Source organism: Typopeltis vanoorti, chromosome 16 (genome assembly GCF_054136105.1).
Source record: "Typopeltis vanoorti isolate ZY-2024b chromosome 16, IOZ_Tvanoo_1.0, whole genome shotgun sequence".
NCBI classification, from domain to species: Eukaryota; Metazoa; Arthropoda; class Arachnida; order Uropygi; family Thelyphonidae; genus Typopeltis; species Typopeltis vanoorti.
Genome location: NC_143564.1, coordinates 2,180,159 through 2,204,678, shown reverse-complemented (window position 1 = coordinate 2,204,678; position 24,520 = coordinate 2,180,159). Strand labels below are relative to the sequence as shown.

The 24,520-nt window shown below is 36.9% G+C and overlaps 1 protein-coding gene across 10 annotated transcripts in view; it reads right to left on the bottom strand.

The window, feature by feature from the left end:
- LOC150097830 (CUGBP Elav-like family member 1-A) overlaps positions 1–24,520 on the bottom strand; it is an 816,588-nt gene that overhangs the window by 566,074 nt on the left and 225,994 nt on the right. For 3 of the 10 annotated variants that reach the window (XR_016549573.1, XR_016549576.1, XR_016549575.1), the window contains exon 1: positions 9,914–10,405. The exons of 6 other annotated variants lie outside the window; for them this stretch is intronic. The gene's annotated coding sequence lies outside the window, so the exon portion shown is untranslated. Of the gene's footprint in view, positions 1–9,913; positions 10,406–24,520 lie in introns of those variants that run through there. One more of the 10 variants, XR_016549574.1, reaches the window with a different exon arrangement.

Genomic DNA, 24,520 nt, shown 5'->3' with positions numbered 1-24,520 from the left:
AAAAAAAATTGTGAAGATACAAAGCGAGTTGCAACGATGTGCTCAACCACCCTTCTTACTTCCCTGAATTGGCTTCCGTTGCGATTTTTTTCCTTCTCCCAAGTAAAGCTGAACTGAAAAGTTACCGATTTTTGGTGTTTACGACATTCAAGAGAATCGAACAGAAATAAATACGAACAAAGCAGGCAAGTTTTTCCAATTCTTTCCAAAGCTTCTCTGAAAGCAAGTACGAAGAAATGTATTCGATCCCTTGGGAATTTTGAGAGACGGAAAATTTTCCTCATCGATATTTTGGCATATCAGAATTCAATCTCGTTCCTGTTTATCTGTAGCGCGCGTGCGTGTGTGTGTGTGGGGGGGGGGGGGGGGGGTATTGCATATGCATACTTTTCTAGGAGTAAAGAAAACTGATTATATCTAAATCACGTACAAAAATATGTGGAATATTTTTTCTATTCAGACATGAGCATTAATAGACGTTTTTAGGCAAAAAAAAAAAAAGGAAAATGTAAGAGTAGAAACAGAATAAATCTTTTAACGCCTTTCCGTTCTCCAAAGGAAGCAGGCAACAATCCTTTAACCTTCCTTTTGAGAAAGGGGTGGATAGATGCTTCTACTATGTGAAAGTGTGAATTGCTACAGCATGCAAGATAAAAAGACGATATTACTGATCAACATTTGTCTATACGTGGATATGCTATGGTCATTTTTGCTAAACTGCACGATTACTTATTTATTTATTTTTTTTTTTAAGTGTCGTCGGGTATTATGAAAATCTATTTGCCTGCATGAAGACCAAGTTATAGGTGGATTGATACAGCAAAAAGTGCCTTGGGAGACAGAAATATAAGGTCTGATAATGTTGGAGTATTGAGAGATTGATTTGGAGGAAAATTGTTGATATATAGGAAGTTAGTAATGATGTAAGTTTTTCATGTAATACTATCATATACTGTACACCAATTGAGGGTACATGTCAGGAATTTGATGCTGATTTGTCTGTATCAAAGTTCGATTTACACTGAAATTAGCTGAGAACAAAACCAACACGCATTCCCCTAGAAAAGTTGCAGAAAATAATGTAGTAAAACAAAGAGGAGAAATAGAGAATCGCTCTATCAAGTTAACAATATATTAAATGGTTTTACAACCTCCCACCTCACCTCACACACACACAAAAAAAAAGCGACGCTCAGTTGGATGCACTGCAGAGAGAGAGAGAGAGAATGGGATATCAGAGTCAGAGCCAAATTAATTGTCTAACTCTTCTCCATTTAATTATGAGGATGCAACGAGAAGCTTGTTGAACAACATGCGATTTTTTAAATAGATGCTTAAAATAAAAATGGGTTTAAGTAACGTTTGTGATTTGTCTAAATTTATTATTAATATTACAAGAACTATGGAGAGTCAGGGACTCATCGAGCGAGGCCACATATCACTGACGCCACCTCTCATATCTTCTCTTGAATATCAGCACTCGTTGCCTCCAAGTTTCTTGATTCACTCTCAACTTCCATGGATGCCCTCTCATTTCCTAACCTACATAAATGAAAAATTCCATCATCCTGTATGCCCTCTTGCAGAAGTTTGTAGACCTATCATATCGCTCCTCTTTCTCAAAGTATGCTAGTGTCTACAGTTCAAATTCTCAATCTATCTACATACCACAATCCCGATATCACATGTAACACTCTCCTCTGCATCATCTCCACTGTATCTGTACCACTTTGGAAACGAAGTGTCCACAATAGTCCAGATGAAGTCGTATCAAACCCTCGTGAAGAAGCAAATCATTCAGTACCCTTACGTGTCAGCGCTCATTTTAGTATTGCAATTATCCTACGAGTTGTTTTCGCAACATTTGTTATACGTCTCCTGAACTTCCACTTCCTGTCTACTAGAACTCCAAAACCCCCGTTTTCTCTAGCATAATCGCACCAATATACCATTGGATATCTCATTACACCAAAGTGCATAACTTGACATTTTCTAATAATGAATTATACTTTTTTTTTTTTTAAATGCGACTCCCGCCCACGAACGAGTTGTAGACGTATAGTACATTAGTACAGCGGGCGGTCTAAGGATTTTTTCTAATTTTATATATTTTGTATTTTTTTTTTTTTTTTACATAGTCCGGAAACCTTATTCTAGAAATCAAACATGGAAGTGTTTCAAGTCACTTCAGGCCTTCAATGAGCAGGAAACATCCATGCCAACGGATTCGAATTCGCAGACTGCTGGTTGGAAAGTGAGTACGTTAAGAACTCGGTCAAACATGCCGGTGATACTTTGATGCTTGATATTTTGTTAGTATAAATAACTAGATACTGTTCTGCATAACGTATGCATACAGTTTAGTGGGGTAAAAAAAAAAAAAAAGGGTTACTTACAGCATATTATAGCAAGACTTCATAATATAGTATGTTGAGAACATGCTTTAGCAGGCTTAAAACTAACGCGCCGATAAGGCTGTGATTAAACACAGATAAATGTTTTATTTTATTCCCTTGATCTTCGATTATTACATCTTTCAAACTACTACTTTATATATTAAAAAGTATGAATAGCCTCAGTAGTAGTTAAAAATAAATAAATTAATTAAAAAAAAACCGTGTTATATAATTCACGTAAATCTATCCAACTTGATTATGATGAACACATTTTAGGGATATATGGGATACTAAACGAATAACTGCAAACACAAAAAAGTAAGCCCACTTTTTTTTAGAGTTCAATTAGGAATTGAACTCTAAAAATCAATTAGAAAAATCAACATTATCTCTGAAATGCTGGAGTGGCCGGATGTATAACATACGTAGTGTTGTATATGACACATTTAGCCACTTGTGTGTTTACAAAATGCGACACACAACATCAACCTGTGAATGAGGAGGTCATATCAACAATAGTTTGGTCGTCGTTGTTTTTAATCCACTGTAAGTTATCAGGGCGGAATAATTATTATGATTAAATAAAATGCTGACCAATATTACTTAAAAGGACTGCAGGACAGAAGTAAAACAAAGGGGATGGTGATAATTACGTCTCCTAATCCTAAGGAAATTACGAGATAAAGAACGAATCGCATTTTATTTGCCGTTTGGAAAATTGTAACCGATGCTTGACAAAGGTAATTCCAAATGCGATTTAAATATACGAACGCAGCATAACAGAGGTCACCAAGCTTATACAAATCAATACTGCGTGAGAGCAGGGATGGAGAAAAAAGTAATCTGCTGATATTATTTCTGAAATACTGCAAGTTTTGGATCTCTAGAGAATACTTCATAGGAAACACTGTTCCGTTGAACAATCTGGTTAGATGAAATGAAAAATGACTAGGAGTACCAGGTTTTGATGAGTCAGTAATACAGCTGTAAAAAGGATGTCAAGCAGCTGTTGCTCATGTTATTGTAGATACAGCAGAAATGGGAACGGCATGGTGGATGCTAGAGCAGCGCCTACAGAAACATCTATAGAAGACACATAAAGACGAAACTGATCAGTGGTCACCAACCGAACAGCATCAAGAACTTTTAGAGAGATCTTAGATGCACTACTAAAAATGTGAAAATTGGGAAATTTTCCCAATTTTCCGGAGAATGAGAAAATTGTGAATCATTTGTACTAACGGTGCAAAAAATTAGCACTGTAACTTATCAGGGCGGAATAATTATTATGATTAAGTAAAATGCTGACCAATATTACTTGAAAGGACTGCAGGACAGAAGTAAAACAAAGGGGATGGTGATAATTACGTCTCCTAATCCTAAGGAAATCACGAGATAAAGAACGAATCGCATTTTATTTGCCGTTTGGAAAATTGTAACCGATGCGTGACAAAGGTAATTCCAAATGCGATTTGGAATTACCTTTATATAAAAAAAATTAGTAAAAGGTGAAAGTAATGTCTCAAGCGGGAAAAAAAAGTTTTTTTTTTACCGAGGATGCTATAAAAAAAGTGATATAGTTAGGCCAGGAAAAGCTAGACGCGTTGGACAGCTAGTATTATGTCGATAAACTGCGTGCATTCTTCTGGCTGCTTAGTCCGTTTTGCGTGATGAAGAATCCGCGCTTCCAGAAGGAAAACCCTGTTACCACATGAGGGCGAAATCTGATCTTACGCGTTGAGTATTATCAAGGCTTGTTGAGGGGAGGGGGGATTAATAACAATAATAATAATATATATGTTAAAGATACCAATAAATTTTATATTTGGTTTTAATATCCTTTTCTCAAGGAAGCAAAACAATATTTTGTGTGTGAAATATATTCACGTTTCACCTACTTGTATATAGAGGCTAAAAACTTCACACCACTTGCCTTAGTATGTATCCCATAATGCAAAGCATGCCTGCTTTCAGATGTGTATAATACTATGCATAATGGAAGGGAACTATCCAGACTGGTTTCGACCTTCATTGAGGTTTCATCAGTGGGAGCCAGACCCGGGAGAGATACCAAGGTTGAAGTAATGCAGATGTCATATACAAGTAGCCAAAAGGTGCTCGACCTTATTAATAAAAATCTCGTGATGAGAAAAAGATGTTGAAAGTTTTTTACCTTCGGTTTATTATACGTTAAAGATACCAAGAAATTTTATACTTAGTTTTAATCCTTTTCCCAAGGAAGCAAAACAATATCTTTCTCTCATCCAGAGATTTTTATTAATAAGGTCGAGCACCTTTTGGCTACTTGTATACGAGATATATGACATCTGCATTACTTCAACCTTGGTATCTCTCCCGGGTCTGGTTCGCACTGATGAAACCTCAATGAAGGTCGAAACCAGTCTGGATAGTTCCCTTCCATTATTCATAGCATTATACACATCTTAAAGCAAGTATGCTTTGCATTATGGGATACATACTAAGGCAAGTGATATGAAATCATTAGCCTCTATATACAAGTAGCTCAGACGTGAATACATTTCACGTGCAAAACATTCTTGGTATCTTTAACGTATAATAAACCCAAGGTAAAAAAACTTTCTACATATATTATTATTACTATTATTTGACACCTCCAGGGAGTCCAAAGACTCATCGAGGGAGAGTGTGCCAACAGCATCGAACGATTGGTCCCCTTCCAACTACTAACCGCGCTCAAACTTACTTAACTGAGCCATTAGTTAAGTAAGAGGCTCTACCAATCGACCAACCTTTGCCGGCAATATATTAAGAAACAAAGACGAAACTGGGTTTGGGAAGCGTTAAAAGTAACTAAGGAGGCATGGTATGTTATTCAGTGTTTACAAAACAGGTTATCTTAGGAGGAATCGAGTGCTGTTAGCAAACCTGTGATTGTGATTATTGTTTGAGGTCAGAGAGAGAGAGAGAGAGAGAGTGGTTTATGCATATAAGTAATAGAGTGGGCGAAATAACAGAATACTTGCATAACAGAATACAAAAAGAGAGAACACCTTAAATCTGGTTAATTTAAGAGAGATAAATGACGGCTCTATAAGTAACGAATTTGACAATAAGAAATGATAAAAAAAAATCCCTTGAAATAGAGGATATTCATTGAAAAATAAAGGATATTTATTTAAAGACAGTAACATTACGACTTTCTAATGAAGTGTCATGAATGTGGAAACTAATTTAGAAACAGTCTGAAATATTACCGACATCATGTGAGACTATCAGAATTAAATTGACGACTACCTGCGTATGTTGAACTTCAATTCTGTTTTAATGCGAATTCCACACACGAAAAAAAGTGATGCCTTTGGCATATTTAGAAGCATGGGTAGGCTAAGCCTAAGAAAAATCCGCTCGAGACCAAACATTAAACTTTTTTCGTGCTATTTCAGGCAGGGTGGTGGTCACCTATTGGGAATCAGGTGACGAAACTCGTCTGCCGCCTCAGTATAACATTTGTTCATAGTCCGAATGAAAAGCGAGCGGTGATGATACTCATTCGGCCGGTCTGGTTAGCTGAGTAGGTAGAGAGAACAAATGCTTAACGTGAATGACATCCTTAAGAAGTAAACATGTAGTGCATTAGCACCATGAGTAAACTAAGGATTAGAAAATTCAAGAGTCGTGCACCAGAAGTCAAAAACGAAACTTGAAAGTCATTTTAGATCTCCAATAGACAGGCGACGATCTCACAAAAGACGACCAAAACTCGTCTGCTACCTAAAATTGACATCCCAGTTCGCTGAAATTAAGGAAACTGTCCAAATTGAATTGTACGAGTATATTAAACGACATCAACAGCAAAGATGTGCGACAAATATATATATATATATATATCTAATCTCGAAAAGTAGAAAAGACGAAATCCTTAATTTCTGTTCAGAGATTTGGAGCCTCACGGTTTTCACTGTAGTCTTTCCATAAACCACTTACGGCTGATTTTTGTGTTATTACTCCAACAAACCTAGTTGACTGAGAGACATTGCATGGCTCTGGAAGACCACGTTCTTCATGTTCTTCTAGAAGGAAAGATCTGTTCATCCTGTTTACCCCCCCCCCACACACACACACAAACGTAATTTCTCCAAATGTTATTTTACTTTAGTGTTTACTGTACCCTGTTTCTGTATTCAACTTCAGTAATTTTTTACAACTTATCATGTGTGAATAAGCATGTTATTCACAATGCAGCAACGTGTTTTCCTTGATGAGGAGCATTTTGCTTCAAAATCGTTCAGACGATGCTAAGTGGAATTTAGACAGTGATTTCACCATGTGCAAACCCCGAACAAAAACACGATTTCGGGGTAAGTGAAGCATAACACAAGCAATGTGACAAACAAAAAATCAAGAATGGGCGTCTCGATAACGGAAACAGTTCTGGATGAGGTGAAACGACCAACTGCAGTCACCGAGAAAATGTCATAACAGAATGTCACAGCTTTTACGTGGCAATGCACAGATGCGCAAAACGCACCTCCATTCATACCGAATAAGAGCTGTTCGTAAATTTAAAAAATCAAGCAAGGGAAAAGAACTAGGGCGGATGGTTTCGAAGGTCAAAACCGCTTTGTCTGAATGATTATGTATTGCCAAAATTCAAAGCTTTCTGCTACAGAGAATGATCGTCACAACTCTGTATGCGGAAAATGATTGGCGACTGGTGTGCCATCTACCGCAGGTTCTTGTTTTTCACAGAAACTGTGAATGCTGAACGTTAGCAACACATCACTCACCAATTTATCATCTTGAATATGCTGGTTGCAGAAAAGTAAACAAACATTGATGTTTATATATGAATCTTGCATTTTTTATGCGGATCTCGCCCACAAGGTTGTAAACTTATCTCACACTCGTAGTGTGGATGGACTCTGCAAATCATGTTTTGGAAATCAAGCATGAATCTTTTAAGTCACTTCAAGCTGCCAATAAAGGCGCAGTCTTGCATCAGGCGATGAAATCCCTCTCCCATTTAAAGACATTCATAAACATCCAAAAAGAGTGAGATTTGGACCCACCACTTACTAGCTGGAAGGTGGATATGCTGTCCAATCCAGCAATCAAGCCAGTTAAAACAGTACTAATATGCATCAATACCTATCCGTACATTAATGGTGGGTATTAGAATTCGCAATTATGTCATAGAGAGATATCACATGACATTTTGTCATGTCTTTTTCTTACATATTCTTTATCGTTCGCTTCTAATGAACTTCAAAATAAATTTGTTTTAATGCCTTTCATAGTGCGAGGCCTAAGCATAAATCACAGATATTGACTATAAGAGGAAAAGGACAGTGAAAACGGGGTTGAAGTTCAAGGAAATGGGTACAGTTGGATCAAGCCAGAATTATACAATGGTATAATAACTACTCTCAAGACGTGTCTCCACTAGCCTTGCTATATCCTCTGAGATGAGAATATGCCACAGAAGGTTCAAAGATGAATAAACAAAATATCAGTTCTGTGTCATGTTAACTATGACAAGAGATTAGGGAACTGTGAATTGCGGAGCTTGCCCGACTAGTGGAGGGGATATGATGGATGTATACGTTGGTGACTTCAGAGGAGAGGCAACGGAAATATTTCGATGCACTGGTATCGAAATACTATGTAAGGAACAGATTTCTCACACCAGATGGACTACACTGTTCGACGAATATTATATACGCTGACAAACGTTTGGTGAGAAATATAACAATCATGGTGTGAACTAGACAGATCAGTCCTTGATTCTCAAAAAGTAAATAACAAAAGTACACGAAGACGTTGATAAACTTTGCCCGTAAACAGGCTGATATGCGCTGAATGAGTAGCGTAGTATTCCCATGATAGACCACATCCGAAATCCTCGCAGACTAGAAGTTCCAGAAACAGTGGCTGCTTAATTTAACAACTGCGACCTTTATAGTGAAAACGTTTTTGGTAGTGATCGTTTGCGCTGATTAGCAAACATTTATCTTCCATTTGATATCTTGTTATGCACAGCTGTACCAAACATTGGGGAAGGAGAGCTTTTTCAATCATAAACATTCACGTCATTTGCAAGAAAAGCTCCATCACAAATGCTGGCGATGTCTTGACACATCTGATTTAATTAACTAGTTTTCAGCAGTTAATACAAGTGGAGTGCATTGCAGTCCAGTTTTAATAGAAAAATCTTACAGTACTCGAATATACCAAGGAACTGAAATCTAATTCAAACTGAAGAAGATCATTTCTAAAATCTAGCATTCCGAATAATAAACTTTGTACAAGAGGAAACATTTGTTTTGCGACTTCACAGATGAATTAAATTTGAGAAACGGGATAATAATGGGCAAAAACGATATTATAGCTGTATGAAATCACTGAACTTCAAAGCTAACAGTTAAAACGGTTTTAACATTACTTAAAACTTATACTTAAAAAAAAAAAAAATATATATATATATATATATATATATATATATATATATATATATATATATATATATTCCATTTCGGATTTATCACTGGTATTTAAAAAAAATAGCAATACAGTTTGCCATTAAAAGTACAGCGGAGGAATGAAAAAGATAATGCATTCTACTGTTCAGCAGTCCCATTTTCTTAATTCAAATGGCAAGAAAAACAGTTGTAACTACTGGAAATACTGGTAAGATTCTTCAAATTCGAGATCCTGTAATTAGGTAATGATCAGTCAACGCGCGCACGTGCGTGTATGTGTGCGCAAGCCAAGATCCGATAATTAGCAGGAGATACGACAAATTTCCACCGTGAAGAATGACAATTAAACACACAGTTTTTACGATTTTTCTACGCTAACAGTAACTGTTTTAGATTTTCGTTTGCTATTCAAAAGTCAGTTTCGCAAAGCACAATTCCAGAACATCAATTTCAACACCACTGAATTAGGTGATATCCGCGACCCGTGTGGTTTGCATTTCTGATGCTAGCTAGTGATGCTGTTTATTGAGTATATCACAAGTAAACTTGACACAGCATGCTTTATGTATGGACTTATGAGTTTTCTACAATTTAACTTGCATTTTAAACCAATAATACCTAGTGGTTAAATGTACATCTTAATATTAAAAAAGTACATACTGAAATCTGAAATATATATTTTAAATACCTTCAATATTTAAGATGACCGACTTAAAAGTCGGTCATATTAACCCGAAGTTCATTTAAAAATATAATAATACAAAATGTTAATAAAACATTTATAGTGAGCCGTCTTTATTTCATCACGCATAACACAGTATATATAGATGTTATTATGTTTTTTTAACAACTATATGAAAATTATCAGCTTTCCTTAATCTATAAACTACTTTACTTATTAATTCACGTAAAAATAAAACTTATTTAATCATTATATACATAACAAAATAAGATGGAGTATTTATCCTCCAAATTAGGTCTGCCATCCGAGGCGGGAGGGAAAATATTAAAAATTTTACCATTTATCTGGAATATGAACACACGAAAAGTACTTACAAGAAGCCCTAGATGAAAAACCTGAAATTTAAATGACGTTAATAAACAGATATGAATTACGAAACTGAAATCACCATGCGTTAAGCAATAATCCTACTGGCATATAACCGACGATCTCGAACAAAATGCACTTGATAATAAATCCAAACGCTTTTGATGCGCGCACACACAACATACACAAAAAGAAAAAAAATCTAAGTACAAACAGCGGTATACTGCGGACTTCTAGAAAATCTTAATGGCAGCATCGTATGTCTACAGGAAGCAACCTGTGTTCTGTGGCCACTTCAATCATACTTTCACTAGCGCTCGAACATTTACACAAATATTTATACTCGGCATTTCTGCTATAAAAAGGTTGTTTGTCCCCACATATATTATATAAAGTATCATCCCACGCACAGCAAAGTACACTGAAATGCAAAATAATTCGACATGTCTTTTAAGACATCAGAAAAGTATGGCAACACTTGATCGTTGCCGCGTTCTCACGGTCCCAACAACGCTACCTTTGGCACGCCAGGCGATGCATGTATAGCAGATTAAGGAGCAAACGGACATGCGTGCCACAGCTCTGCCAATTGAGTGGGCTACTCCACTCGTCCTAAGGTATAGAGAGGTGTGTGTATGTAAACATGGAAAGATGGCCTGCTTTATTAATTCGGCACAAATAAACTGTATCTGAACTATATTCTATCGAACATTTGATATTTGTAAAGCAAATTTAAGTCACAACATGTAAAGAAAAAGGAGTTTCGAAAAAATTGATTTATCGGTTATTTTAGAGGAAAAGATCTATTTAGAAACTATTTATTCGCAACAATCAGTATATACAGCATTACCAACGCATATATATTATGGATAAATAAGAACGGTTGCTGCCTAAGTAAAATACAAAACGCCATTATTAACTCCTAACTCTCGACGTGCTCACACTGGAATTTTGAGCTATATCTTATCAGATACTACCAAAGTATAACTAATATCACTAAATATTATATTAAAAATTCACCTTAGAAAGAAGAATTACTGACGAAAGATGGCGCTTGTAGTCTACCACTAGATTAAAAACTTGAGTGCATCGTTTGCTGACCAAAGTAACGCTTTAATTGGGAAGGAAGTTGGTTGTTTCAGTTTACTATGAGCAGAATTTAATTGAATTTTTATTTAGTAATTTAAAAATGAAGACACTAAGAAAACAAATACTCCTTCGACAGTCGTATTATATATATATAGTACGAACACATTTTTTGGACTCCAGCGCAACAAGCCTTCGCTCGGCCCCTTGTGAGAACCGTCGGTTTGATCGTTTCTCCTTTCCCCATGTACTGCACACAGTTCGTGGTAGATCAGTTACGTCTATCCCTAGCTCTAACTGCTGCAACAATGAAACTTTAGGGAGATTTTGGTCTACTGTCTCATGCCACACAGTCACAAATGCAGCAGAGACTACAAAGATTTAGTCTATGTGCCACATGAGGTTTTACAATCTGTGGAAAGTGAGCTGATACATTAAAAAATCGCCAAGGAAGATACAACAAAAACCAGTAACTGTTTTTGACATAGGTGAGGCAGGTTAGTGTAGAGCAGTCACATGGTGCATAGTGCAGTGATGACAGGAGCTGATTGTTCTAGCATGAAGTAACTATACAAATGAGGCTTTAGACTATGCAGGAATCACATAATAATATTTACAGTTATCAAAATATTTATCAGAATGGAGTGAGGATTAGAATTACTATCATTATTGGAATAAGGAAGATCTCAATAATAAATATATAATATATATTTATCTTATTTTTATTATTATGCAGGGACCTCCATTATTGCCTGATGATGGAGGTACTTGTATAATATTCATGCAATAATGATCAAGGAAAAGAAGGAATAGCTATAGTATTCAACACTAAATATGAAGGCAAAATGGGTAGGGGGGGGTATAAGGGAAAATGTAGATGGTATGCATTGGCAAATTAGCATGATGAGTGAAGGTCGAGTAATTATTATAGAGGATTTTAATTATGGGGACATAGATTGGGGAAAAGAATGTCACAAAGAAGGAAGGAAGGAAATGGATGTATACAGTTGTTTTTTAACAGCATGTAATGGAAGGGACAAGAGGTTCCAGAGTGTTAGATCTGGTCACAGCATCGGAGAACATATAAATAACCAATTTAGTTACGGCGTCTTCACTTGGAGAAAGCAATCATGTGGTCTTGACCTGGGAGATGGTAAGACGTGCTGAATATTCTGTTAAGAAGGAGTATATGTGAAATGACAAGGCTGATGTTTATGGCAAGCTGAGAAGTCAGCTCTCAGCAGTCTTATAGGATGAGAATTTGAAGGAGAGAGATGATGGTGCTTGGGAGACTGTCAAAGAGTGTTTAAGGAAAGCAGTATCAGACTGTATTCCAAGAGTCATAAGGAGAAATCAAGTAGAAGTAAAATGGATAAATAGTTTAAGCAGAAGTTGCAGATAAAGAAAAAGTTGTGGAGTAAGTATAAAGAAAAAGGTGATGAGCATACCCATGAGCAGTACAAGATACAGACAAAGAGGCTGACCTGTATGGTAAGGAAGGCCAAAGCTAATTATGAGAGGAAGCTAGCTGAGTCCAAAAGAAATCCTAAGGAGTTCTTTTGCTATGTGGCAAGTAAAAGGAGGAATAACTATGGAAGTATGACTTTGAAAAGTGTTGATGGTAGGGAAGTTGCAGAAGCAAGTCAAATAGTTGAGTTACTTTGTGATCATTTTGCATCACAACCAAGATGGTACATTTTGTACCTTCTTGGTTGTGATATCATAGTGCCGAATGTGTCACTGACTGATGAGAGTCTAGAGATAGAAGAAATAGAGCTGCTTAGTATATTACAGGACCTTAATGCTAACACTGCCATAGGGTTAGATGGCATATCAGCCTATGTGTTATGAAAATGTGCAAGAGAATTAGCACCTCCTCAAACCAAGCTGTTTAAGCCTCGGTTCTGAGAAAGTTCCAAAAGAGTGGAAAGAAGGGAAAATAATTCCACTGCATAAGAGAGGCTCAAGACAGAAGTAGCAAACTATAGGTCAATCAGTATATCAAGAGTGGTGGTTAAGATTTTGAAGAAACTGATAAAAATTAGAATTCAGGATTGGGTGACAGAAATATGATACTTCATAAGGGGGTAACATGGTTTTGTAACCTTAGTAACTTACTTTTCTATAATAAAGTAACAGTGGAGTTGGAGAAAGGAAATCCTTATTCGGTGATACTGCTGTACTTTGCAAAAGCATATGACAGGATTCCACATGGAACGCTGTTGCATAAATTGGAACAAATATGAATGGATCCAAAGCTGGTGATTTGGATTAGATGATGGACAGATATCAAAAGAGTGGTTTATGGAGGAGCTGAGTCCAGGAGACGACAGGTGACTAGTAGTGTACCTCGGGGCTCGGCACTTGTTTGCTGATGATGCAAAATTGGGAAGAGTGGCTGTCAGTTTAAAATGGCTAAGTGTAAGGTGATGGGAGGAATCACAACTCACAAAATCACAAATAAGTGTAATGTTTCGGGAGGAAGAGATCACGTGCTGTGTACTATATTAATGGAAATGAACTACAGGAAGTTGACGAGGCAAGGGACTTGGGGGGTTATTGTGGATCTTAAGTTTAGAGGACGTATTGCAAAGCAATACGTCCTCTAAACAAGCAGAAATAGGGAAGTTATTGGTCCACTTTATAAGGCATTAAGAAGACATTAAGAAGACCCCCATTTGGACTATTTTGCACAGATCTGGTCACCTGGATTTCTTGGTGATGAAGAAATGGCGGAGAGGATCCAGAGGCAAGTTACAAAGATTGGTGCAAGTCTGTGGAATGTTTTCTATGAGGAAAGATTGAAGGTCTGTGGGCTCCAAAAACTAGCTGATAGATGTAAGAGAGGGGATATGATAGAGCCATAAAAATTATTAACGGAGTTTTATAGGTTTGATACTGATGACTTTTTTCTGAACAGTGCAGGAAGGAAGAGAACAAGGGATCATCCCTGGAGATTGCATAAGAATTTGGTTAACAAGGACGTTAGGACTAGATTTTTTGCTTGCAAGGTGGTGAATGTGTGGAATGCGTTACCAGAGGTGGTTGTGAATGCTTCATCTGTTAATGAATTTAAGAAGAAGTATGATAGGTGTTGTGTGAATAATTGTTGATGTGTCAATAGGGTCTCCACGATTAGTCTTCAGACTCCATGGAGACACAATAATAATAATAATATGAGGAGAACAATCTTATATTAATGAATTATATTATTATGTGACACCTCCAAGGAGTCCAAAGACTCATCGAGTGAGGACACCTAATCTAAAACTCTCTGTCTCCACCACTCAATCCACCAACTACAACGAACCACAACTACCATCATCATCATCTATACCAATGCCATCTACTGCCCACCACTAGTATTTTCACAGACAATTACAAACATCCATGTTCATGGCGGTATTTGAAACCGCAGCCTTTTGGCTATAGAGTGGATGCGCTAACCACTTGGCCAACCAGGCTGGCTATCTTCTTGATTGGTGGCAGACGATATCAAATAGAGTGAAATAGGCAAATATCAGAATATCAAATATCAGACATTGAAATTTATTTGATATAATAACCCCTCTATGTTTAGCTAGAACTAAAGATCACAGCAGAGAGAGAGAGAGAGAGAGAGACTGTGAAGAAGAAATTATACAGAGTTCAACTTGGTTAGGTAGCCTTTGGAAAACAGTAAAGCACTGAAAATAGGTATCCAATCTGTCTTAAAAGAAAAATATTTGACAGTTGCATATTTCCAGTCATAACTTATGGAAGTGAAACAAAACATGGACTTTGACTAAATGGAGAAATCACTGTTTAGTAATAATACTTGGGTCAAAACTCAGAGAGGGGATTATAACAGCCATTAAAATATCAAAATGGCAATTGGCAAGACGTTGTAATATCTTGTTATCTTTCTTATATGTAATATCTCTTTATCTTTACTCTCTTCTATCTTTATCCTATTCCTAATTCTTTATAGCTTTACTCTAATGCGCTTTTTCTCTCTTATGCTTTCTCACTTACTCTACTACGTACTATGATTATCCGCCTTCCGTATTTACTAGTCGAATGCCTATGAATACTGGAAATGTATTTTGTCGGACTGCGCTCCTCACTTCTTTTAACGTCAAATTATTGTTTTTGACGTTAAAACAGTAAACACATTCACTTCCCACAGGATTAACTACATTAATATTTTGCAAAATATACATAGAAACAAACAAGGTTATTTACAGTTCTCATGGGACTTGACCTATGTAAAAAATCGATGTAATGTGCTTTGGATTTTTTTAAGCTACATCGAGTTTTTACAACGTATTATAAGAAATAACACTTAAAAATGAACAAAATTAATATCTGAATGGTATCCTGGAGATGGAAAGAGCAAGCTGGAACTCAGTGGCATAGAAAAGCTCAAGATAGGACTGAATGGAGGACTCTGGGAAAGGCTTTCACCGAGCAGTGGAAAAAAGAATTGCCAATGATGATGATGAGTCTCACAGAAGGTACTACTTAAGGATAACTGGAGGAATTTCTTGAGGCATTAGAGACACAATTTCTTGAGACACAATGCCTGCTCTAATAAAAAGGAAATCTTAATCTTTCCTGGAGATCTAAACTGCTGAATAGGAAATGATTACCAGATATATAGAAATATTTTGGGAACTTCTGGAAGAAAGAGCAAAGCTAATAATAATGGTAAGTACCTACTAGATTTTTTTTTTCTTTTTCGGTACACCCATTGTGCATAAATTCACATAGACAGAAGACACAAGAAATAATAAAAGTCACACTGACCTGTGTTATTGCTGGTAGTAATATCTTCACACTGGTTCAGGACACAAGAGTATACAGAGGATTTGAAATTGGAAGTAATCGCCATTTCATTTTGAGCTGGGTAAAATTTGATATCACATTGAAAAGAAAAGTGTTAACAAAGTTTTAAACATAATTAGCTGAGTGGCCTTCAGAGGTGAACCACAGACTCAAATACACAATTTATTTATTTATTTTTTAATGAAAGAGATGGTTTGGTCATGTGATGAGGATGGAGGACGAGTTATGTTGGAAGAAAGGTCATGCAGATAGATGTGCAGGGGAGGAGGGAGCTGGTGAAGGAGGACTTAAGGATGAAGAACTTGGATATGGTTACAGCCCAAGAAAGGAGGATGTGGAGAAGACTCACTAAAAACAGCGACCCTGCTTAAGTAGGAGAAGCTGCAGAAGAGGAATGAAAGAGTTTGAAACATGAACCAAACCTCGGAGATTAATTGGCAGACCCTGAAGAAAATATTGTCTGATTCAGACAGAAAGACATGTGGTGTGGTTGCCTGTGAGGATATAATAATCAGAAAAACTGAAGATAAAGATATTCTAGATGTATGAAGTAATGACTTTGAAAGATTGCTAAATTAAACAACAAGCTGCTAGAAAACAATAAAATGTAATCAGAAATACATATCAATACTTGAAGTGGCAAAAACCATTAAAATCCTGAAATGTGGAAAGGCAGCTTGGGATAGATGATATTCAAACAAAAATGCTCAAATATAAAAGTTTTAAGTGATTATACTGCATAATTCAGATAGCCCGGACCAAGGGTTGAATTTTGGATCAGCAGAGTTCTTATATAAAGCCCAACTATAAAAGAGGAAATGAAACTAAATATGAATATTACAGAAGAACTGTGAAAAGGAAAGTTTGGAGAAGGGTTTAGGTCAAATAGAGGTTGTCAGAATCAGATTTTCATTTTTAGACAAATAGTCCAGAAGTCATGGGAATATAACAATGATATTATTATTATTATCCTAAGACTCCATAGAGTCACAGACTCATCTTGGAAGTCCTTTTGTTATACACACAGCTCGTCATATTGTGCCTTAAACAAATTCAAATTCTCTGAAGACACCACACTCCCAAGCAATGTACTTAAATCATTCACAACTCTCCACACAAAAAACCTGCTTCTCAATCCCTTGCTCACACCCTCCTTATATAGTTTCCAGGGATGACCCTCCCCATCTCGCACCATTTTATGAAATACCTCTTCAATGTTAATACTATAACAACCCCTTACTAACTTGTACGTCTCTATCAGATCACCCCTCTTCCTCTTATCCACTCATCATCATCATCAAATTCCTGCCATGTACCCTCAAGGGGTGTACAGGATATGATAGTACTACATGAAAAAAATTACATCATTACTAACTTCCTATCTACAATTTTCCTCCAAATCAGTCTGTTACTTGTCAAGACTCCAACATTATCAGATCTTATATTTCTATCGTCTAAGGCACTTTGTACCATATCAATCCATCTATATCTTGGTCTTCCTCTGGGTCGTTTTGCTGCCAACCTGGCAGAGAACACTTGTTTTTGCTAATCTTTCTAATCATACCACCTGAGATTAGCTCTGCTAACAGATTCCTGGATGTTGACAATGTCAAGTTCTTTCCTAATATCCCCATTTTTAATATGATACTGCCATTGATGCCATCTGTATACGCCTATAATCTTTCTCAGGACTCTCATAATCTGCGGTCTCTAGTCTTTGGTCAAGTGTTTTACTTCTGACCCAGCACTCAGATCCATAAGTTAAAACTGGTTTGAACACTGTCTTGTATACAGCTAATTTAGTGTTCCGACTAATTTCTCTCTTATTCCATATGAATTTATTCAGTTGAATTCCCACCATACCAGCTTTGCTGATTCTGTTGTCTATTTCTATATTTAATTTACCATCTTCAGTAAAAATTGTGCCTAAGTAGCTGAAATGTTTTACTTGTTCCACAGGTTCTCCATTCACAACACAGTTGACATTTTCAATGATTCTGCCTATTTTCATTGTCTTTGTCTTTTTATTACTAACCTTCCTACCATATCTATTACAACAGCTATTCAATTTAGTCAGAGAATCTTGCAGACTTGTAGCAGATTTATTTAGAAGTATAACATCGTCCGCATAAAGCAAAGAGCTGACATTAACATCTCCAATTTTGATATCATGTTTAATACCACTTTCCTTCATAATGTGATCCATATAGATAATGAATAACAGAGGGGATAATGTACATCCTTGTCTCACACCAGATTTAACATTAAACCATCTTCCTGTACTTCCTTCAGTTCTAACTGCTGACTTACAACTCAAATAAAGACTAAGTATTGCTTGATATAATGCCCCATTGACACCATATAACTGTAGTGTATTGAATAGCTTTTATCTTGGCACCTTGTCATATTATGCCTTTTCCAAATCAACAAAACTTAAATACAGATCTCTGTTATGTTCCCATGCTTTCTCGACTATTTGTCGTAAAGTGAAGATCTGACCCTGACAGCCTCTATTTGGCCTGAAACCAGCTTGTTCTTCACCAAGCTTTTCTTCCACAATTCTTCTCAACCGTTTCTCAGGTATACTTGCATAGATCTTGCCAGGAACACTAAGTAGGGATATACCTCTGTAATTCTCACATTCAGTTTTATTTCCCTTTTTATATATGGATACTATGAGAGCTCTACTCCAATCATCGGGAATTCGTCCTTCTGTCCAGGCTTTCTGAACTATGCAGTGCAGCCACTGTAAGACTCTTATACCACCATACTTCAGCATTTCTGGTCGAATATCATCTACTCCTGCTGCCTTTCCCCATTTCAAGCCTTTGATTGCTTTTTCTACTTCAAGTATGGATATGTATTCCTGACTGCATGCCTGGTCAGTGTTTTTTACCACTGTGCTGTTATTACTGCTTGTTTCATTTAGCAGTTTTTCAAAGTAATTACTCCATACTTCAAGGATATCTTTTTCTCCCATTTTCATGTCACCTTTATCATCTCTAACTCCTTTTACAGCACTCTTTCCTCCATTCCTAAACTTCTTCAACAACCTCTAGAATATTTTCCCACCTTCTTGATATTTATTTTCTATATTCTTGCCAAAATCCTCCCATGCCTTTTAGCTAGTTTTACACGGTGTTTGGCATTCTTGCATTTGTCTCTGTATTCTCTAAGAGCACAAGCTGACTTATTTGACAGGAACTTTTGATATGCTTTCTTCTTTTCCTTCACTGCCTCTTTAACTTCCTGTGTCCACCAGGGAGTTCTGATTTTTTTATCCTTGCAGACAACCTCACCACATGCCTCTCTGGCAGAATCAATCAATGTTTTCTTCAGAGTTTGCCACTGAATCTCCAAGGTTTGATTCCTGTATTCAAACTCTTTCAGTTTTTCTTCAATAATCTTTGTGTATTTTAGTCTACAGTTCACATCTGAGAGATGCTCAACTTTTATTCACTTTAAAACTTTCTTACATGTTATTCTTTTCAATATGAAATTCAATTTTATCCTGCTCAAGACTAAATAGTGATCACTTCCAATTTCAAATCCTTCGTACACTCTGGTGTCCTTCATCAGGGAGAAAACATCACTATCAACAATAACATAGTCAATGAGACTTTTCTTATTCCTAGCCTCTTCTCTCCATATGAATTTGTGCACATTTTTATGTTGGAACATGGTGTTAGTAATAACCAGTCCATGTCCTGAGCAGAAATCCAACAGATATTTGCCATTATTATTAGCTTTGCTCTTTTCTCCAAATTTTCCCAAAATATTTTTGTATGTCTGACAATCATTTCCTACTCTGCTATTCAGATCCCCAACAAGGACCAACTTTTCCTTTTTCATTGTGTCAGTTGCTTTTCTAAAGCCTCAAAAAATTCATCCACTTCTACCTTAGTAGAACTTTCTGTGGGACCATAGGCACAAATAAGTCTCATTGTCCAGTTCCCCATTCTCATATTTGCCCACATTACTCTACTTGAGACTGACTGCCATTCAAGAAGATTAGCCTCATATTTTGTGTTGAATACTATAGCTACTCCTTCTTTTCCTTGATTGTCATTGCCTGAATATAACATTTTGTATTTATTGCTCAGGAAGATCTCACCAGTTTTTGTCTTTTTTGTTTCAGTCACCCCTATTATGTCGATCTGGTACTTATCTAATTCCTCAGCTAGCTCCATTTCTTTGTCATTCAGGCTTCTTATGTTGATAGTACCGATCTTTAACTCTGGTGATGTTGAGTTGGGGTTTGTTTTCAGATTTGTTCCAGTAGCTGACTTTTTGCTGTTCGCCCTGGTTCCCTGGCGAAAACAACGGGTACCTTGTTTAACCGGGCGACGCCCCAGCCGGCATGAAATTTTGTCATGTCGTACCATCATTTGTTATTTTGGTTTAACCAATAAGAATACAATTTGGTCGGCTAAATCCCAGATTGCCAGCCCATCCTCGTTCGTCCAGTATCCAAGTAGATATCCAACAGGGTGCACCACGAGAAGGTGAGAATTGGACATTAGGTCAGAAGCCCTGGTCGGTTCTCCGCATTCCTTTAAAGGCTATGTGGAGGTCTCCTCTCAGTTATACAGCTTTGACCCTTAAGCCCCCCCTTATCCACACTCTTATCTACTAAACTTTGCAAATTGCATTATCTCAATCTTTCTTCATATTCAACATTCCAGAGACCAGAAACTACCTTGATGAATTGCCTCTGAGCCCTTTCCAATATCTCTTCATCCTTTTGAAAACTGTGACAGTAGTCCATATGTGGCCTAATCAGATCCTTATACAATGGAACCAGAATATCCTTACTTCTACAAGTCAGTATCCTCTGCACCATTCACAGAATTCATTATGTTATCCTTATAATTTTAGCAATATGTCCTCTAAATTTCAGATCCTTATCCACAATCACCCCAAGATCTCTTATTTCCTCCATCCCCAACAATACATCCCCACCAAGATTAAATTTCACATCCCATTTTTGTTTTCCAAATTTTAAAACTTTCCACTTCGCAACACTGAACTGGCATCCCCACTCCCGTGATCATTCACTCAATCTATTCAAGTCTTTTTTGTAAGGCCACAACATTTGCCTACTCCTCATAGTTCATCCCAACTTTGCATCATTTGCAAAGAGCTATATGTGGCCATTCAAATCTTTCCCAATATTATTAACGTACGGGCTAAACACCAATGGCACTAAAACATACCCTTGAGGCACACCGCTGGTGACTTTCCTCTTCTGGGATATTGCTTCCCCATATACAAATTGTTGATACCTATTAGACAGTCAATCTCCAATCCAACACTAGTTTAAAATCCAACCCATCCGCTCTAGTTTGACTAGCAACTTAACATGCAGTAATCTATCAAAAGCCTTTTCAAAGTCTAAGTATTCTACTGTATATCCATCTCTTACATCCGATGCAGCTGTCACCTTATTGTAATACGTAAGTTGATTACTAAAACATGACCTCCCTTTAGCAAACCCATGCTGTTGATCAATGATAATACCATTGTTGTGAATCCCATTCTGGATCCTGATTCTCACCAACCTTTCTAACACTTTAAACCACAACACCTGACACACAGATTGGTCTATAATGTGATGCCTGAATTCCGTCACCTCCTTTATGAAGCAGTACAATCTTGCCTTCCTCCACTTCTTTGGAACTTGACCCAATGTAAGACTCATATTAAACAAATATGTCAACTACCTGGCACATTCCTTCAAAATACACAATGATAATATCATCAAGTCCCAAAGCCTTATTAATATCAAGTTTGCATAATTCACCATATACTTCCTTACTCATAGTCAGCCCCTCCTCATTCTCTGCTCTCAAACTTTCCATAATGTTAGATTCACAAGGTTGAAAGACCTTTATGAACTGCTAATTAAAGAGCTTAACTATATCCTCCACTGCAGCAGTTGTCCTTATACCATTTTCTCCAATCAATGCCATCCTACCATAATCGTTCTTAATTTTGCTGGCTACATATCAAAAGAACTCCCTCGGATTTTTTTCAGCTTCAATAGCTAACTCCTGCTCATACTGAACTTTTGCTACTCTTACCAACCGAGTCACCCTAATTGCCTGTTCTTTATATTCTTCATGGAATTGATTATTACCACTCCTCTTATGCTTTTTTTTCTGTATTGCATGTTTAATCTTTTCATTCATCCATTATTTATCCATCCTACCTTTTTAATCTTCTGATCTTTGGAATATATTTAGACATTGCTTTTTATTTATTAATTTTATTTTATTTTTTTAATGTTGAGCCCATACACAGGAGGTTGGTTGGTCAACCTATAGTACATTAGTACCGTGTATGGGTGGTGGGTTGGGAAAGGAGGAATTTGTTTACATTTGATTTCGATGACTTTAAATTGTATTCCTTGGGAAACAGAGCAGGTGGGAGACTGTTCCACAGTGCAGCAGTTGCAGGGATGAAGGAAGAGGAAAAGAAACTTGTTCTGTTTGTTTCTACGTGAACTGTGAAGGGATGTTGCTTCTACTAAACAGTTCTTGTCACCCAAGCAGCACTAATTTCCTTTCCACCCAACTTTTCATTCCATGCTACAGCTCCAAGCTGTCTCGCTTCTCATAATCATGAGCTTAGTAATTTCACATATACCCTTTCCTCACAGAGATCCTCACATGGATGGTAACTACCCAGGTAATCACCTCATGGTCAAATCCAAGACCCTCAATCCTTGTGTTCCCTCTGTTACATACTACCCGAGGTAGTTGTCTCTCAAAATCTCAAGAAACTCATTTTCTTTACTTCCATCTGCTGCTATCTCGTCATCACAATCTATATTGCAATAATTAAAATCGACCTTTTTCCATTTCCTAATAATATCGTAATAATAATAATAATTAAAAAGTGGCATTTGTACTCCACGGCGCTTGACACAAATGAAGACTTGGGTTCAAGTCTAGTCACCAATTAGGGGAACATTTTCTAAGCCTTTTTTCGACCGGTTACCGAGTTATTCAATCTCTGGCATGGGTAAGTGGGTTTTTTCCCCCAGAAACTCAAGAAAATAGAACCTACACTGTTATCAGACATAAAAATATTCTGTTAGGGTTAGGGACCACAATATGGCGGCACTTGTTAGCCGTCTCTTCACTGCATGGCGATTAACTACTTAGTGATAGCCTTGGGCCAGCTATCTCTGATTGGCTGCCAGTAGAGATTGAACAGCCCATTCAGTCTCCAGAAGTTAGATGGGGCTAAAATGGCCTCGCCTACTCCCTATATGGGAATAAAAGGCATTAGCTTATTTTTTTAATTTTTTTTTTGATGATAGATATTGTGTGGATGTATGGATAGTTGATGCATTAAGGAAGATCCACAACCTGTGTCTTCTGAGATGAGGCTTTGGTCTCCATGAAAGTTCCTGTGCAATAGACTTCCCGTATATACAGGACAGTTCCATATTGTACTTGTAGGGACAGCCTAATGTCCGTATTTTAATGAAAAGATAAAATTGAAGATATTATGTTAAGCAATTATAATTTTCAATATTCTTTTCGAATAATCCAACTGAAATTGATTTGTAAGCCATAAAAACTGACAATTCGAGGAAATTAATCGTGTTTACAGTGATGATGTCCCTTTCAATGGTATGGCAAACCCTACTGTGCAATAAATAATAATAATAAATATATAGTTATAAAAAGTATAAAAGATATAAATACTATAAAATCCTAAACTGTGAAAACTATATCCAAACTATAAAATCCTAATGGATTTTATCATTTGGCTTTGAAATAAGATGATAAATACGCTGGTGTCTAAAAGCCAAGGATGAACTACATTTATACCTATATATGAAAAAATTTTCATCACTACAGCCAAATGTGAACATAAATTTATTGCTGGCATACTAATAAATTATACTGCACAAAAAATGTGTTATAAATTTAGTAAAAATTAAACGGCAACACGTTTTTGGCAAAAGCTACAAAATTACAGAAAACTATATGGAGAGACATTTCAGTATGGAATACATCCACCCCGAACTGCAATGTAGCTCTCAGAATGTAGTACCATGCTTAACACCAAGTGATTCAGGAGTTCTTGAGGTAAACTTGCCTGCTCCTACTTCAAAGTAAAGCAAGGCCTTGTTTGTTTTCTGGAGGGGGGAATTCAAGCAGCAATGCATTCCCTATTGCATCCCAAACGTGTTCTATGGGGGTTGAGATCTGGGGAGCATGCTGGCCACTCAATTTGATTAATATCTTCAGTCTCGAGAAGTATCTCCACTGCTTATGTACGATGTTGTGTGGCACTGTCATCCATAAAAATGAATTCTTCATCTACAGCACCATGGAACAATCGAACATAACCCCAGTACCACCATATCTATCTCTTTCAAGAACATTCTTGTGATGGTTAACAGTATCATTTTCATGGCAGATCAAGTGTTGTCTAGAATCGAGGGAAAGACTAAAACAACTCTCATCTGTAAAGAGTACATTATCTTACTGGTGTTGTCCAAATTTTTTGGATACACCACCACTGAAAAACCATGCTCTATGATGAGCTGTGGATAAAGGGACACAATTATGGGCCTTCGGGATAGGCATACTTGCTGCAGACGTCTTGCCACAGTTTATTGAGATATCTGCATCCCTATACTGGAATGGAGCTAACTTACAAAATCACCTGGCATGGTGTAT